The following is an 18,491-nucleotide window of genomic DNA, read 5'->3' on the forward strand; positions in this document are numbered from 1 at the left end:
ATATACTTTGTTTGCTTGTTTGTTTGATTTGTTTGTTTGATAAATGTTAGCTCTTTCACGGGCCTCGACTCTGTACACACACAAAAAAAAAAAAATCCCTCCAGGTCTTTGAAATACCTGTTCACCACCATCTCTTACCTTCCCCCATCCAAAACCTTGATCTTTTCTACCCCCGTTAATGCACCCCAAATCCACCTCTTTCAATCTCCAACTTATTTCCTGAAATTCCTAGTAGTGTTAGTTTGCTTTATACCATGTACCCCTCTCACTCCTCCCTCCCCCCTCATCCCCCAGCCCTCTCCCTTTCTGCCGACGTCCCTGTGCTTTACTGTTGTTGTGCTTGTATGCTTTCCTCTTTCTCCCCCTCTTGTCTCACGCTCATTTTATTGTATGTTTAATGTATCTGTGCATGTTTTCGTGTTTAACGTGTTAGCTCTTACACGTGCCTTAACTTTGTATACAAAAAGAAAGAAAAAAGAGCCGAGCACCTTCAGGGGTGGATCCAGGAATTTCAAGAAACATAGTGCCAAACTGGGGGGGAGAGGAGAGGGGTTTGGAGGGTGGGGGTCCTCCCCCTGGATATTTTAAAAATTGATCGTCGGAACCGACATTTCCAGCGTTATTGGAAGTTTCTGCAGGTCCTTGCCTGGCCCAACAGTCACCTCATCGCCTATGATGGTTGGTGAAAAATCCTCCCTCCTTTAAACACTTGGTCAGCCGGTCTCTAATCTGGCCACCAATGATCTCTATCACCTTGTTCTGGAAGGTCTTAGAGGTACAGCAAGCATTCTTGTTGCTACTTAGCAGATGCTCCCATAAGATTTCATTCTTTTCTGCAATGTGTCTCAAAATAGCTACGAAATTTCCTTTGCTGGAGACATCATTACATTTCAGTCACTTTATTTTCCCTTCCAGTAATCTTTAAAATCAACATGAACATCTGGATTAAAATAGATTTAATGCAGATATTGATGGAACAACACACGATTTTTATTACATGGAATACAGTGCATTCAGAAAGTATTCAGACCCCTTCACTTTTTTCACATTTTGTTATGTTGCAGCCTTATGCTGAAATCGCTTAAAATCATTTTTTCCCTCATCAATCTACACTCAATACCCGATAATGACAAAGAGAAAACAGGATTTTAGAAAGTTTTGCAAATTTATTTTAAAAAAAAAACTGAAATATCACATTGACATAAGTATTCATACCCTTAACTCAGTACTTAGTTGAAGCACCTTTTGCAGCGATTACAGCCTCGAGTCTTCTTGGGTATGATGCGACAAGCTTTGCACACCTGGATTTGTGGATTTTCTGCCATTCTTCTCTGCAGATCCTCTCAAGCTCTGTCAGGTTGGATAGGGACCGTCGGTGGACAGCCATTTTCAGGTCTCTCCAGAGATGTTCGATTGGGTTCAAGTCAGGGCTCTGGCTGGGCCACTCAAGGACCTTCACAGAGTCTTCACAGACTCTCTTTTTCGACAAATCCAACCTCCACCACCTGATATTGCACCATCATTTTGCAGTGTGCGGTTTAAGGAGTAAAACGAAGAGTGCAACACAATGAACCTTTTTATTAACCAATATTAAAAAGTTAACCAACATTTATTTTATTTTATTAATTTTATTAATTTTATTTTATTATATTATATTTTATATTTTATTTTATTAATTAACAAGTTTTATTAATTAACCAACACAAGTGCAACACAAGTCCATGAAATAATTTAAATTGATAGATTAACTTTTAAACTTTTCATTGTTATTGGGGATGGGTACATTTGCTCGTCACAATTAATTTCTGGAGATGGATTAGTCGATTCCCTTAATGATTTTGAAGATCTGGAAGAGTTCAGCCCGTTGTCTTCTATAGACGCATGGAGGAACTTTAATGGTCTCAATCTGTCCCAAGTATTTTAAGTATCAAAGGTCAGATTGCAGTCTGGAAACCGTCTGTTGGACTTTATCAAGTAAGATCCTTATCCTTCGTACACATGGGGCACCATACCGAATTGCAATATTCCAATGTTAAACGTACTGTTACGTGACTGCTCTTAGTTAAGACCGAGAGTGAGCCACGGATGGAAACGAGCGTTAATGGAGGCGTTCAACTCAAATTGATGGCGGATGATACGCGAGGAGGAATAAGAGTACCAACTTACCTGGCTGATGTCTTCACCCTGCAAATTAACTCAGCCGGGACGGGTTGTAAAATTGTTTAAAAATAAAAAAATAATTCAAGGGTTTATTAAATAAATATTGGGACAGGAAAAACGCGACGGTAACTAAAACCCCCCTAATGAGCGCTCCTACGCACCGAACCAGACACAGACAAAGGGATGCCAGAACGGGAATGAAAATAAAGAGGTGTGATTTTTATGTGTGCTTAGCTCAATCAGATGGCGTCGCCACGATGGTCAGGCCCCGAGCGTGCAGTCCGGACTTCCACGTGAGGCGAATGAGCAGGTGCGCTGCCGGTTCCCCTGGTGTGTCCATCCTCAGGTGTTGGGCGCACGAACTGCGATGCACCCAACGTCTGTATCAGAAAGGAGAGAGAGTCGAGGGTGAAGGAAGGCATGAGGGCAAGAGGTCGAGGTAGAGGAATCGCGAGGACAGTAGAGACCGAGGTCCGGGCATGAAGGGATCCAAAAACGAGAGGGACAAAATGCCGGCCAGCCGTGGTTTTTATGTCGGGTCTTGACATACTTGGTGCCTCTCCTCCAATCCCTGCCGGCCAACACCACAGGCTTAGGTCTCCACCAATGGCCGCGTCGCTTCTCCCTCATGCCATCGGTCCGTGGCCAATCAGTGCGTCGCTTCTCCTTCATGCCTCCCTCTACCAATTGGCGGGCTTCTTCCTGCCTCGTGTCTTCGTATTGGTCAACTCCCACCCAATGGGGTCCTTCTGGGCGTGGCTCTCGGCCTGCCTGTTTCGATGTTGCCATACAAGTTGGTGATGTAGCTGACCGCGGTTTCATTGGCAGTGCTCCGAACTGACTTCCGGTAGGTTTTATTGTGGGGGGGAATGAATTAGTGTACTAGGGCCATTCTATTGAAATATGTCTAAAGTACGATGCCATAAAGGACAATGGATAAATCACAAGGTCTCACGCACAGGGGAATTAACATAATCCCTACACTAGTTAACACACCCCATTCCTCGTAACAAAGACAGATATACAAGCTTACTCCGAACACACGGTCTACACAGGTCCCTGACTTATGTACATTGAAGTGGTTCTTTCTACCCACGATCATCGGAGCACCTGCCTATGCAGATCTACCTGAATCTATATATCACTCTACCCCGCCGACATAACAGTACTATATGGTTTTATTTAGTCAGAGTAGTCATTTACTCTCTAATGCTGAGAACGACCTCTTGATCTTCTTCGATTATATGCAGCACAAGGCTGTGAGGTAGCATCATTGGCTGAGGGTGCGGCTGTCCCGCTAACGCAGTGCCCTCTGTAGGTTAGTACAGGAATTTGTAATTTGTTCAGACTGCCGGTGATAGCTTGCCTACTCTTCGAGAAGGACACCATGGGATATTTAACGTCCACCATTGAATGCTGGTAGACGGGACGCCCGTTTAACATCCATCTAAACTCTAAAGGAAGGCACACACATTGATGAATCACTCTGCCTTTGAAACACAGGGCTGACAGTTTATAGCTGGGTCAGGATTCAAACCCAGTTTAGACAGCTTAACAGCAAATGTGTGTACATCTAAGACATTCTGTCACCCCGACCTCTTGATGATCACAAGTTTGGCATTTTCTATCTTATATATGTCTGCAAACATGCAAGCTGAAGCATCAAACAGAATACCCAAATATCTTTCATCATTCTCGTATTTCACTTTTTTCATTCCAGAGTCTCCTTCCATTCTATAGGCAAACTTTTGGTTGCTCCTTCCATAATGGACCACTTAAATTTTTTCTTTGTTGAATGGATTCTGCCATTTGCGAGTCCACGAACGCTTTCATATCTCTCTGTAGGGCTTCTGCTTCAGCTTCAATATCTTGACAACTCTACATAGCTCTGTGTCATCTGCAAACTCTTTTAGCTCAGAGTAAACAGCAGCCTCAGTTGGAAGGTCATTGATGAAAACGATGATATACAGTACTGGACCCAGGACACTTCTCTGTGGGATTCCACATTCTGACATCCTACCATTGACCACAACCATCTGTTTTCACTCTGGCAGGTATGCCTTTATACATCTCATTATGTGACCATATATTTTATAGATTTTAGTTTGCACAAGAGGTGTTGATGCGGCATACTGTGAAATGCTTTGTAGTCTAAATACATGCAGTCAATATTGTAACCATCATCTAGCTCTCTTGACCTGGACCCTGGTGTTGGCTTAGCGGTTATGGTGCCGGCTTGGGATCCTACGATCCTGGGTTCGCAATCCCGGTCGATCGCTGCATTAATGCCAGGGGGGTTGACTCAGCCTGTCATCCTTCCGAGGTCGACTAACAGGGTTGGCGGCAGGAATGGCATCCAGCCATAAAACATTGCTTCAAAAAGGGGACCATGGTGCCCAAAAGAGGCCAACCCCTGCTCTGCGGGGAAAAATGGCCTCTAACGGTGGTTCGTCTAGCTCTCAAGACCTGGACCCTGGTGTTGGCTTAGCGGTTAGGGTGCCGGCTTGGGATCCTAGGATCCTGGGTTCGCAATCCCGGTCGATCGCTGAATTAATGCCAGGGGGGTTGACTCAGCCTGTCATCCTTCCGAGGTCGACTAACAGGGTTGGCGGCAGGAATGGCATCCGGCCATAAAACATTGCTTCAAAAAGGGGACCATGGTGCCCAAAAAAGGCCAGCCCCTGCTCTGCGGGGAAAAATGGCCTCTAACGGTGGTTCGTCTAGCCCTCTTGACCATTAGTACTCAATCAATTCAAGTGATTTTATAACTATATGAGTGATGTAAATCCTTTTCATCTCATTCCTGTACGTTTTAATCATGCTTCGATGGCAGGAATTAACGTTGCGATTACGTTGGTGATTATGTTCATTAAAACCTTCCCAGACAACACACAGAAGCAGGCCCAGTGTTGGCCCATTGTCACAGCATGTTTTCCACAAGGAATTCTGGGGAAATATTGGGGGTTTGATCCATCATCTTGAATTCCAGATGCTGTTCGCAAGACAAAATGACCAGGCGCAGCACCAATATTTACTCCTTGAAAACATGCCAGGCGCACCAGGTAAACACCAGGCGCATGGTGCCAAAGGTAAACTGCTGCAACCACCAAGAGAACTCCATCATTATATTTACCTCCGCCACCGCGAAGGTGGATGGAGGTTATGTGTTCACCCCTGTTTGCCTGCATGTTTGTTTGTTTGTGAGCACAGGATATTTCAAAAGGTGTGAAGGGATTCAGCCGCATTTTGGGAGAGAGGTTGGATGTGTGACAAGGACGAAATGATCAAATTTTGGTGAAGTTCCGGTTCCGGATCCAGATACGATAATTTTTAAAGTGATCGTTAATCATTGAGAGATGGGCCAAAACTATATATAGCATTATTTTTTTTTTCAATTGGGGACGGATTGTGACAAAACCTTGAGGTAGATGTGTTGCGTCGGTGATAAGAATAAGCCCATTCAATTTTGGTGAAGGAACGGACGCAGATCTGGCCTATCAGTGGGATCCAAAACGTAAGCTGTTCAGCTTGGCAGAGGTATCCTTTTACTGAGTGCTGTTCTAGTTTTATCTGTTACCTACTGGAGGTGATGGGTGAGCTTGAGTAAAGAGGTCAGCTAAAATGATCTGTCTGTCTTTCACTTCCTTGATTTGCTTCCAGCCATCTGATTCTCCCAAGTTATTTCCAGATGCATGCATTCTTCCATAAACCCCCTCCTGGTTGAATGCCTATAATCCAGGCTTTCTGCCTGCCTCCACTCTTTTATTCCCCTTTTCTCCCATTTGTGGAACCGCCTTCCTGAAACTGTTCCATCACCCTCCTCCATCCAGGACGTCAAACAAGCAGTGTGCCTCAATCTCCTGTTAAACCCCATCCCTACCAATGGTATTGGTATTGCTAAAAGTGCTTCCAAACGAGTTGGTTGTCTTTGTCGGGTGCAGAGGTATTTACCTCCTGAGGCTGTTTTGTACCTGTATACATCCCCTCATGGAGTACTGTTGCCACATTTTGGCTGGAGCACCAGCCTGACACTTATCTTTACTTGATAGGCTCCAGAAACATAGTCAACTTTTATTGTTACGGAGATGGGTTCAACTCTTCAACCACTCTCTCACCATAATTGCCAAATTGCAACCATGGCCCGTGTTTCCACTCTTGGTTTGTTCTACAGATATTTTTTATGGTAAATGTTCTGTTGGACTTTCGAACTTGGTTCCTCCCGTACGAGTGTTTGGATGCAAGACTCGATTTGCCATCTATGCACACCCATACACTACAGCTGATCCAAAGTGCAAAACGAAAAGCTACGCAGATAGTTATCCCTCATGCTGTCTTTCTCTGGAATTCACGAACTGTAACGTGCTTCCCAATATCCTACGATCTAATCAGCTTCAAGAGGAATGCCAATTCCTACTTCCTACATCTTTGAGGTTTAATCACATTTTACCTGACCTGCTACTTCCTGTGTCTTGGATGTTTTCCTGTTATTTTTTCTTGTATTTATTTATTAGTTTGAGGGAGTAGTTCAGTGACAACACAACACAGACACTGCATATATATATATATATATATATATATATATATATATATACATATATATATACATATATATATACATATATATATATATATATATATATATATATATATATATATATATATATATATATATATATATATATATATATATATATATATATATATATATATATACTAGCTTGGCTCACCTCGCTGCACTCGCCTCACCATGCGTCGTTACAGAGGAACGGGCTAAATTTATTTATTTGTTTTTCTTGTTTTGCTTTATCCTTATATTTTTCTAACTTTCTCTTAGCCCCTTACCAAGAGTGGGTTTAGGCCTTGTTTGGGTTGATTTCTATTAAAAAAAAAAATTCTACCCTCACTCACCTGCCTTCAAGCAAGAAGTGCACCACCATCTCCTGTTAAACCCCATCCCTACCCATGATATATTCTATCCCCACTAAGAATAATATTGATTACTCTTACTTACAGAGTACTGTTTCCTCCTTTAACCCCTCCCCTCCCCACATCCCACATCCATATTTTACCGTTTGTTGATTTCCTTGCTTGGCCAGTCCATCTGTGACCCCACTGCCCGACTGTCAATTTGTTGCCTTTTACCCCCTGTCACCTCGCTTTTCCATTAGGCTAGATTTTGTATTCAAAATAAGGCCATTCACACATGGCTAAAGCTCAATACAGTATATTGCACTTCATATCCCTCAAAGCCTCTGTAGTATCACAATGGCATGGAAATAATAATAGCATAATCCCACCATAATAACTTGGGTTTTTTTAAAATCCCAAGACAATGATTAATTGTTTAATTTTCACTCGAGCAAAGGAACCACTTGATTGCTTTAATAACACTAGGGCATGCCCGTACTATATATAAGCTAGGACGTGCCCGTACGTGGGTGCCCGTTCCTTGCCAAAAAAAAAAAAAAAAAAAATTTGTGTAGGGGTGTGTGTGTGTAAACATCCTAGGGCGTGCCCGTACGTGGGTGCAAAAAAACATGCGTGCAAACAACAACAACAAAAAAAAACTTTGAAACCACGTGGCAGTAACGACCACAGAACCCCCCCCTCTATTTACATGAATGGTTTGGTCCATTCGCAACGACCACAGAACCCCCCCCTCTATTTACATGCAATGGTTTGGTCCATTCGCAACGCCAAAGCGAACGGCGAACGGCTAAATCGCCATAGCTCGGTAAGTACTTCTCCGATTAATATGAAACCTTGAAAAGGCACATCCTCGGGTCCCCAGCAATATACCTGGCAAGTTTAAAGTATATCGGACCGGTAGTTGTCGAGAAACAGCGGTCACAGACAAACAAACAAACGTACAAACGTACAAACAAACACACAGAGATTACTGGAATTATAGATAGACTAGGGCATGCCCGTACTATATCTATATCTAAAATTATATCCCCCCCCCCCTCTATTTACATGAAATGGTTTGGTCCAAAGCGAACGGCTTGCGAGTGGTGACAATCCCCCCCCCTCTATTTACATGCAATGGTTTGGTCCAAAGCGAACGGCTTCCGGAGTTTGGTAAAGAAATCGCCATCGCGTGCACAAACGCGCAGGAAAGCGAATGAATCGCAAATTCGTTTTTATTAGTTGTAAAACATAGTTTAACGCCAACATAGTTTGCAAACGTGAAATAAATGAATACGCTCTCAAATGTGCCATCCGAGGCAGAGTGTGCCCGCCACGTTCGGCACACGCGATCGTTCGCTGCTCTCTGATTGGTTGAATCGTTTTTTGGACATAGCTCGGTAAGTAATTGTCCGATTAATATGAAACCTTGAAAAGGCACATCCTCGGGTCCCCAGCAATATACCTGGCAAGTTAAAAGTATATCGGACCCGTGGTTTTCGAGAAACAGCGGTCACAGACAAACGTACAGACAGACAGAGATTACTGGAATTATAGATAGACTAGGGCATGCCCGTACTATATATATGCCCGTACTATATATCTATCTAAAATTATATCCCCCCCCTCTATTTACATGAAATGGTTTGGTCCATTCGCAACGCCAAAGCGAACGGCGAACGGCTTGCGAGTACAGTGACAATCCCCCCCCTCTATTTACATGAAATGGTTTCGTCCATTCGCAACGACCACAGAACCCCCCCCTCTATTTACATGGAATGGTTTGGTCCATTCGCAACGCCGGCACACGCGATCGTTCGCTGCTCTCTGATTGGTTGAATCGTTTTTTGGACATAGCTCGGTAAGTAATTGTCCGATTAATATGAAACCTTGAAAAGGCACATCCTCGGGTCCCCAGCAATATACCTGGCAAGTTAAAAGTATATCGGACCCGTGGTTGTCGAGAAACAGCGGTCACAGACAGACAAACGTACAAACGTACAAACGTACAGAGATTACTGGAATTATAGATAGATGAACATTTGCTTCACGAATTGTCTCTGTCTCTCTTGAAGTCTCATGGCAAGGATTTTGGTGGGTAGTTTGTCAATGCCTTCCCAGCAGGAATTAGAATTTTACGGGGAAGCATTTAATAACTTGTCAACTCTATGTTTAAAGATACCCTACAATATTTTACGCCCACCAGCTATGCATGCTAACAGACACGTCCACAGCTTAAGTCCATCCAAGCTCATTTATGCAACACCCTGCCTGTGAATCATCAATCTGACGATTTTATAGTCGAGTTGAAAATGAAAGCCAGACCAGATAGCTACCTTTGTGCTATCCTATCAGTCTTCATTAATACAGGTATCCTCAAATCTCTCCATTGAAGGGTTTGTTGATGTAGTCTTTATAAAGCGTTTCCATGAAATATTACCCCGTGCAAATAGCGCAAAGTGGGGTTAAGCAATTGGGTAACTCTGTCGGTCTGTCTGACAGGCTTCAATCGATGATCGAGGAACTATTTAATTTAAATTGTAAATTGATCGAGGAATTTAATATATTTTGAACACTGTAGAATACGAATCTGAATACGAGCATGCAGTTTAGCAGAACATCGACTTTGAATTTGGCAAATTGTATGGATTGTCGTCCTAAGGGCTCATGCGCACTTGCGGTATAACAATATAGCTTCAATCTTTCTGGTAGTCAAAAATAGAAAAGAAAATCATTCCAAACAGGAAACTTACTGTTTTCAGGGACGTCATAAAGGACACAAACAACAGGCATGGAGAACTAATGTCTAATGTAATGTGTTAATCAAGGTGGTGAACAGATAATGCATCAACGCGGTAAAATTCCAAATAAAGGGTTTGTTTTTTGTTTTCTGCAGCCTTTAAAAGTTATATTTTATTTTAATGGAATGATATTGTCGTGTCCCCGGGTTTAAGACCCCTGGGTGACGGATGGCCAACCGAGCTTTAACTCCAAGACGTATGACCGAATTGATGGCGGTACCATTTTCACATGCGGGGGGTGGGGGGTGGCAAGGGCTTACCTGAATGGAGTTCACTGGGCGTCATCGAACCCGCCACGGATAAACAAGAAAGAACACAAGGGATTGAAAATGCACCAATAATGATTGAATGAAAATAATGCCAGGATAACAAAAATGAATGTACGGTAAACTAATCCTTTTTGGAATTTGAATTTTTTTTTTAACTTAAATCTTAAACTTATATTGTTTATAAAATGTAACATCACGTATATTACAAATACATTGTGCACAATAATTGTTTGTATTACGATTGGTGTCGTAACACCAATCGATTGGTGTTACTGGACAGCGCACAGGACAACGTAACGATTGGTGTCATGACAAAACAGCAACTCAGGTACAGTCATCTATCTATATATCTACATATGTGGGCAGTGTCTATGTTGTCACTGAACTACTCCCTCAAACTTTTATTTCCGTGGTTGTGAAGTATTTTTAATAACGTTGTTGGTGAGGTGGTTTGAATCACGTGGTGGTGAGGTGTTATGAATTATGTGGTGGTGAGGTATTTTGAATTACTTGGTGGTGAGGTGTTTTGAATTATAATATCACAAACACGACAAATAAATTGTGCAAAACAATTGTTTGTACTAGTGAGATACCCGTGCTACACACGGGTGGGAGGCCAGGAGCAAACAGGCAATGCAGATACGGCGAATGCGAAAACATGAAACCAATAAATTCCACATTCCTGTAGCACCTTCAGTCGCACGTCAGACATGGACAGCAAGTTCGTGAAGGACTTCCATGAAAAACGTACCCATTCGCAAACAAACGGGTACGTTCACGTAGAGAAACATCGATCGTGGGACCGTGGCGAATCTGCATATGGCGATCCGCAAAGTTCACGTTTAGAAAGTAGAACCCATCACGGCATGTCGTCATCAGCCGTTTGTGCGGCACCCCAGAAAATAACGTTATGCGGGAGTCCAAACCTGAAAATGCTGGAGACCAAAGCTGAAATTGGAAAAACAATATAGCCTATTTTACTCCAGGGGGTCCCAGGATTACCCACCCAAAATATCGTTGCGATCGGTTTAGTCTGCAGCCTCCTCACTCTCTGCAGACCTGGACAAAATCACAGACTGGTCAAACAAGTGGAACATGTCTTTCAATCCTGACAAACCTCACACTCTAACGATGTCTCTCCGAAAAGACCGAATGGACAACCCTCCCATCCACTTTCTGAATAATCCTCTCCAAGAAGTTCTGTCACTCAAGCTTTTGGGTCTCACTATCTGCCATGATCTTTCCTGGGAAAACCACATTTCAAATCTGGCCTCCAAAGCCAGTCGCCGACTGGGCATCCTCCGTCGTGCGAAGTCCTTCCTTGGCACACCTGAGCTCCTCACCAGATACACGGCTGTCATCCGCAGGTCAATGGAAAACTGCTCTCCCCTCTGGGCTGGTGCTCCTGCCTCACACCTAGCTCGTCTTCACGCTGTTGAAACCAAAGCATTCAGAATCATTGGAATCTCCCGCGATGAAGCTATCTCCGAGGGACTTTCACTTACTCACCGTAGGCAGGTTGGTGGTCTTTCCATCTTCTACCAACTCCCCTCTGGCCTTGCTCCCCCAGCTCTCTCTGGGCTCTGTCCCCCAAATATTCCTACAGGTCGCACAAGATCTGCCTGCAACCCTCTTATGGTTAAACTGCCAAAATCAAGACTCTCTGCTCACCTTCACTCCTTCATTCCTCTTTTCTCCCGCCTCTGGAACAAACTCCCTCACTCTCTACAATCCCACTCCTCCCTCCAGGTCTTTAAAACAGCTGTTCACCACCATCTCTTATCATTCCCCAACCTTGATCTTTTCTACCCCCGCTAATGTCACCCCAAATCCACTTTTTTGAAATACCAACTTCTTTCCTGGAAGTCCTTGGTGTCTTTGTGTTTTATACTTCTTCCCCCCCCCCCTTTCCAACGCCTCCTCCCCCCAAGCCCTCTCCCTCCTACACATCTCCCGATGTCCTTGCTCTCAAATGGTGTGTTTGTGTGCTTCCCATTCTCTCCCCATCTTGTCTACCGCTCCCCTTTTTATATACTTTGTTTGTCTGTTTGATTTGTTCGTGTGATAAATGTTAGCTCTTTCACGAGACTCGATTCTGTATACAATTTTTTTTTTTTTTAAACAAAAAAAAAAACAAGAAGACGTCATGCGGAGCACGATACTTGCAAAATACGCCCCCCGCCCCAAAGTTTTCCATTGACACAGCAAATTGTCCATTTCATGAAAATTAAAAATTGCAATATTGATCAAAGTTTGGGTCAACAGGATGAAAAGTGACGATTTTTCAGATGAAAAACGATGATTTTAGGAGTTTGACCTTGAGTTGACCTTTGACCTTTTGACCTCAAAAATAGTTGGTTTCCCAATTCATTGACACAATGTGCAAATGCTGTTTAATTTTCAAGTCAATCAGATGTAAATTGAGGATTTTAAAAACTTGGCCTATGTTGACCTTTTGGCCTATGTTCACCTTAAACATAATACGTGGTTAAATTCAGTGACCAGATATGCAAGTCCTCTTCAGATTTCAAGTCAATCGGATGAAAATTGAGGATTTTAGAAATTTGGCCTACGTTGACCTCAAAAATACTTGGTGGTTGAATTCAGTGATGAGATATGCAAGTTCTCTTCAAATTTCAAGTCAATTAGATGAAAATTGAGGATTTTAGAAATTTGGCCTATGTTGACCTATTGGCCTATGTTGACCTAAAATATAATACGTGGTTGAATTCAGTCACCGGATCTGCAAGTCCTCTTCAAATTTCAAGTCAATTGGATGAAAATTGAGGATTTTAGAAATGTGGCCTATGTTGACCTTTTGGCCTATGTTGACCTCAAAAATACTTGGTGGTTGAATTAATTGATGAGATATGCAAGTTCTCTTCAAATTTCAAGTCAATTAGATGAAAATTGAGGATTTTAGAAATTTGGCCTATGTTGACCTTTTGGCCTATGTTGACCTCAAGAATACTTGGTGGTTGAATTCACTGACCAGTAGTAAGGGCATTTAATGAGATATTTCACAAATCTGTTAACTAAATTGTTACCAAAAAATTTCTTCACCAATATGTTTGTAAAGGTGTGTATTAACATGACTGTGTTAAAATGTTGAAGTTCAACTCCCGTGGGAAACCCAGAAAAAAAGCTGTTGAATTCGGGTACCGAAAAATTATTTTCGAGAATTTTTATTTTTTTAAATCGGCCCTGAAGTAACTTATGAGGGGTCAAATAAGGGTTTTTCATGATTCTGAGTTGATTGTTAACATTTATATTTTCACTTTTACATTTACACACAAAGTAGCTTTTATTTCACATACATATATAATACTCAAGAGTTATTTCTCATTCACAATGTCAGAAGTTTCAACAGTCATTGTCTATGTCTTCTTCAGACTCAACAACATCATGACTGCAGTTTCTGCATGTAATGCCATTACAGACTCCACAGGCCGAGATGCACGTGACCACATTCTTCTTGCAGCTGCATCGCCGGTTGCTGCAATCTCCATGACAATTACAGCTCGTGAACTGCAATAGCTCCTCAGGAGCCGTGGGGTCCAGTGTTGGAACTGGCTCATAGCCATGCACACCTATTGTCCATCCATAGTCACTGGGGTTCAGAGACATGCTCTGCAGAAGGATCCGTGTATCCCAGCCGGTGGAACTTGTTGAGCATCCATTTTGACCCAAATCTATGATCAAGTTGATGGATCAAGATCAAAATGGATCCCCCCCCTTCACATGCCTCCCCCCCTTCACATGCCTCCCCCCCAAAGCCCTCTCCCTCCCACAGATCTCTCGATGTCTCCATGTCTCTCGGTCCCTGCTCTCAAATGTTGTGTTTGTCCTTCCCCCTCTCTCCCCATCTTGTCTACCGCTCCCGATGTTATTTGTCTTATGTGTCTGTTTGTCTTTCTGTGTGATTAATGTTCGCTCTTTCACGAGCCTCGATCTTGTATACAAAAAAAAAAAAAAAAAAAAAAAAAAAAAAAAAGTTGTATGGCAAGCCCCATTTGGTGTGGCAATACTCCAGACCGAGGTCGACAGGCCTTAATAAAATTCTGCCCCCAAACGGCAACTCTTTCGTCTGTCTTGACAATCGGTCTCAAGAACATCTGAAGGCTTGCAGGAACAAGTGTCAGCTGACTATCGATGTCAGTCATACTGTGTGTGGTGGGGTATGACTTTGGACCTAAATCAATCAAGGCAATATCATTGGATATGAACTTGAGTGCCGTCTTTATGATCTGAGTCTTCTCATCTCCATGGTCAAGATTAGCATGATGCCCTCGCAGAATATTGTCGGTGCCATCTTTGAGACAGAGTACATCTGCCCTTCTTTCCTGTGTTGTGAAATACAAGGTGTCTTCGTATTTCTCTAGAAGTTTTATCTTTAGCCAATGCTTTGAATAAGAAAGGCTCTTCTCTGGTGACTGATCAAACTCCTGCAGCTTTTCATGGACTTGGTCCATGTTCATTACCCCATGCTCTAATTCTGAGTCTAACCATTCGCAGAATTCAATAAAAACTGCCTCTCGCTCCTCATCAATACTCCTCTGTCCTCTCTTCCTTTTCCCTTCCTCATCAGTCTTGGACAAACTGTCACCTCTCGCAAACATAAGTTTGCATCGCAAATGGTACAGTGTTTCTTCTGCTACCAAGTCGTTGATCCCTTCCAGGCGTCCAGTGACTTCAGTGCCCCAGTCATCCCCGCGACTCCGAGCTGTCTTCAGCAAGCTTGCCTTCAGTGTATCTGCAGTCAAATTATCTGGCACTCTGTATTTCTTTCTAGCTTGTGCTGGATTATTTTTGTAGAGCTGGGCTGGTTGGTTGCAAAGAATGCATACATCCTTATACAGGAGGTCAACTGACTGTGATCTTCTCGAACTGCAGCCAGTTGATGAACTGAACTCACAAGTAGTGCATCTTCTCTTCAACTTTGATGACTCTTTCTCTGCCTTTGATGCTTGAGCTGACTTCTTGGTGGTTGCAACAAAGTTGTTGTACAGATCATTTTTACACTTCTGGTGGTACCTCAGTTTTCCTTCCTTTTGAGCCTCCTTCATACGTTCCACAACAGTAACATTTTCGACAGTTTCTGCTTGTTTCAATAAAGTTGAGTATCCCTTTGGAGTTGCCTGTATGAGCCTTTCAGCTGGTGTATCCGAGCGTGCACAGATGAAGCAATTGAGCACAGGTGGAGTAACGTCTTCATCCATATTGCTAGACTCCATGTCCTGCAAAGTAGAAAATGAGATATATTTAGAAATTATTTTTCCACAAAGGAGTGTCTGTGGTGAAATATAAATGTAAACAATCAACTCAGAATCATGAAAAACCCTTATTTGACCCCTCATAAGTTACTTAAGGGCCGATTAAAAAAATAAAAATTCTCGAAAATAATTTTTCGGTACCCGAATTCAACAGCTTTTTTTCTGGGTTTCCCACGGGAGTTGACCTTCAACATTTTAACACATGTTATTACACACCTTTACAAACATATTGGTGAAGAAATTTTTTTGTAACAATTTAGTTAACAGATTTTCATATGTTTCCCTTACTACAGATATGAAAGTCCTCTTCAAATTTCAAGTCAATTGGATGAAAATTGAGGATTTTAGAAATTTGGCCTATGTTGACCATTTGGCCTATGTTGACCTCAAATATACTTGGTGGTTGAATTCAGTGACCAGATATGCAAGTCCTCTTCAAATTTCAAGTCAATCGGATGAAAATTGAGGATTTTAGAAATTTAGCAAAGTTGGTGACCTTTGACCTATGTTGACCTTTTGACCTATTGACCCCAAAACAATAGGCTTCTTGCTTTTGACCAACTCTACCATTTGGTGAAGTTTCGTGAAGATCAGTTGAAAATTGTGACCTGTAGGCCGGTGACAAACAAACAGACAAACAGACAGACAAACAAACAGACAGACAGAACCACAAACACAACCGACCAATATACCTAAAAAATCTTCGATTTTGCAAGTAATAAAGCCGTTTTTGCAGTACCTTCGAAAGGGCGGACAGACAGACGGATGGGCATTTGGTGAATTATAGTAAGACTAGCAGAAGTACCCGGCATTGCCGGGCGGGGGATGGGAGGGGGAAGGGGAGGGGAAAGGGGAAAGGGGGGGGGGGAGGAGAAGGGGGGAGGGGTAGGTGGGGAGGGGGAGGGGGAGGGGGGAGGGGAAGGGGGAGGGGGAGGGCGAAGGGGGTGGGGAGGGGGGAAGGGGTAGGGGGGAAAGGGAGGTGGAGGGGGAGGGGAGGGGAGGGGGAGGGAGAGGGGGGAAGGGGAGGGGGTAGGGTGGAGGGGGAAGGGGGGAGGGTAGGGGGAGGGGGGAGGGGAAGGGGGAGGGGGGAAAGGGAGGAGAAGGGGGAGGGGAGGGGGAGGGGGAGGGGGAGGATGGGAGGGGAGGGGGAGGGGGAGGGGAGGGGGGGGATGGGAGGGGAGGGGGAAGGGGAGGAGGGAGGAGAAGGGGATGATGGAGGGGGAGGGGCAGGGGAGGGGGAGGGGGGAGGGAGAGGGGAGAGGGGGAAGGGGAGGGGGGAAGGGTAGGGGAGAGGGAAGGGGATGATGGAGGGGGGAGGGGGAGAGGGGAGAGGGGGAAGGGGAGGGGAGGAAGGGGAGGGCCAGTCAACAATGACATTGCAGTTCTCATGGGAGGAGAGCAGCACAACAATCACTACATCGTCCTGCATCTTCGCAACAACAGCACGAAGCGGATTTTGGAGACTCACTGATCCTGTGACGCCCTCCAGTACTGGCGTTGCCGGCGGGGGAACGGAGACCCATACATTCCCAACACCAACAACGTACATTCGCCCTCTCGACTCAAGCTCACTCGGACAAAAGCCTCGCACAAATTACACCATGAAGGCCCAATGGCCACGTCTATGCCACAAATCAAGTACGTGAGCGAGTCTGGTGCACTGAATTGAAAATATATAGAACGCTCATACTCCGTGAAAAGTGTAGCCGCCGTGTCGCCATCTTGGTTAGCACGACTCGACCAACTCGCTTCACGGATCTCGTTTGTTTTGAACGTGTCCCAGATTTTAAAAGCGAGACAACTGTTAAAATGCCATTTTGTGTGGCAATAAACTGCTGCAATCGGTCAATGAAGGGTTGTGGAAAGACGTTTCACAGCTGTTTCAAAGACGTTTAATTCATATCGCACAAAATCGACAAAAATCGACATAAAACACGATCGCACAAAAGGTGAAAAAACGCAATCTCTTTTCGCTCTGAATTACGTGCAAACGTGTGACGGAAATCACCATCGCCCAGCATCAAGTGCCAACCAAGATAGCGCCCGGTAGCTGCATCTCCACCTATGTGGTGTGAATGGCAATGGTCATTCTATATATTTTCCGTTCAGTGGTCTGGCAGCGAGGATGGAACATCACGTGATCACTCTGAGCGAATCAGCGAGCTGCTCTGGCACCGGCTGAGATTCCGTGTATAATGTTCCTCGCTGAAATGCGCTGAGGTAAATATTAATAAAAAATATGGATCTCGTCAAATATTTTTAGGTAGGCCAGGTCCTTCCCAGGCTCAATGGCCATGTCTATGCCAAATATCAAGCATGTGAGCCTCTCCGTTTAGGAGTCTATCGGTAACACACACACATACACACACACACAAACTTGGTTTTATTTATATAGATAGATAATTATGATTGGTCTCAATCATGACAACACAGAAACTCAGGTACAGTCATTATCCTCAGCTAAAACAAGCCAGTTCCTCTGTAACGACGCGTGGTGAGGCGAGCGTAGCGAGCCGAGCCAAGCTAATATATATATATATATATATATATATATATATATATATATATATATATATATAATCGTTAGATTAAATAAGACGCGGACGTAGCTTCAGGACGTCGATCTTTAATTGTCGACAAGCTTTCGACCAACAAAGGTCTTCTTCTGAGTCTACAAAAACAGCAGGCATGTATATCAGTCAAGTGTGTATGGTGATGTCTGTGTGAGATGTGTGATGTGAGTAAAAAATTGCATACAGAAGGGAGAGCCACGCCAAAGTTCACTCACCAGCCCCAAGTTCGACGGAAGTGACCGTTGGTTCAACCAATATATATATATATATATATATATATATATATATATATATATATATATATATATATATACAGTGGAACCTTGACTTACGAGTTTAATTCGTTCTGTGACCGAGCTCGTAACTCAATTTGCTCGTTTCTCAAATTAAATTTCCCCATTAAAATGCATTGAAATGCTATTAATCCGTTCCAGCCCGCCAAAAACCACACCAATTTTTTTTTAAATATACAGTATATATAAAAATATCTCGCGCTTTATATTTCAC

This window comes from Myxine glutinosa, chromosome 3 (genome assembly GCF_964187855.1).
Source record: "Myxine glutinosa chromosome 3, kmMyxGlut1.1, whole genome shotgun sequence".
NCBI lineage: Eukaryota > Metazoa > Chordata > Myxini > Myxiniformes > Myxinidae > Myxine > Myxine glutinosa.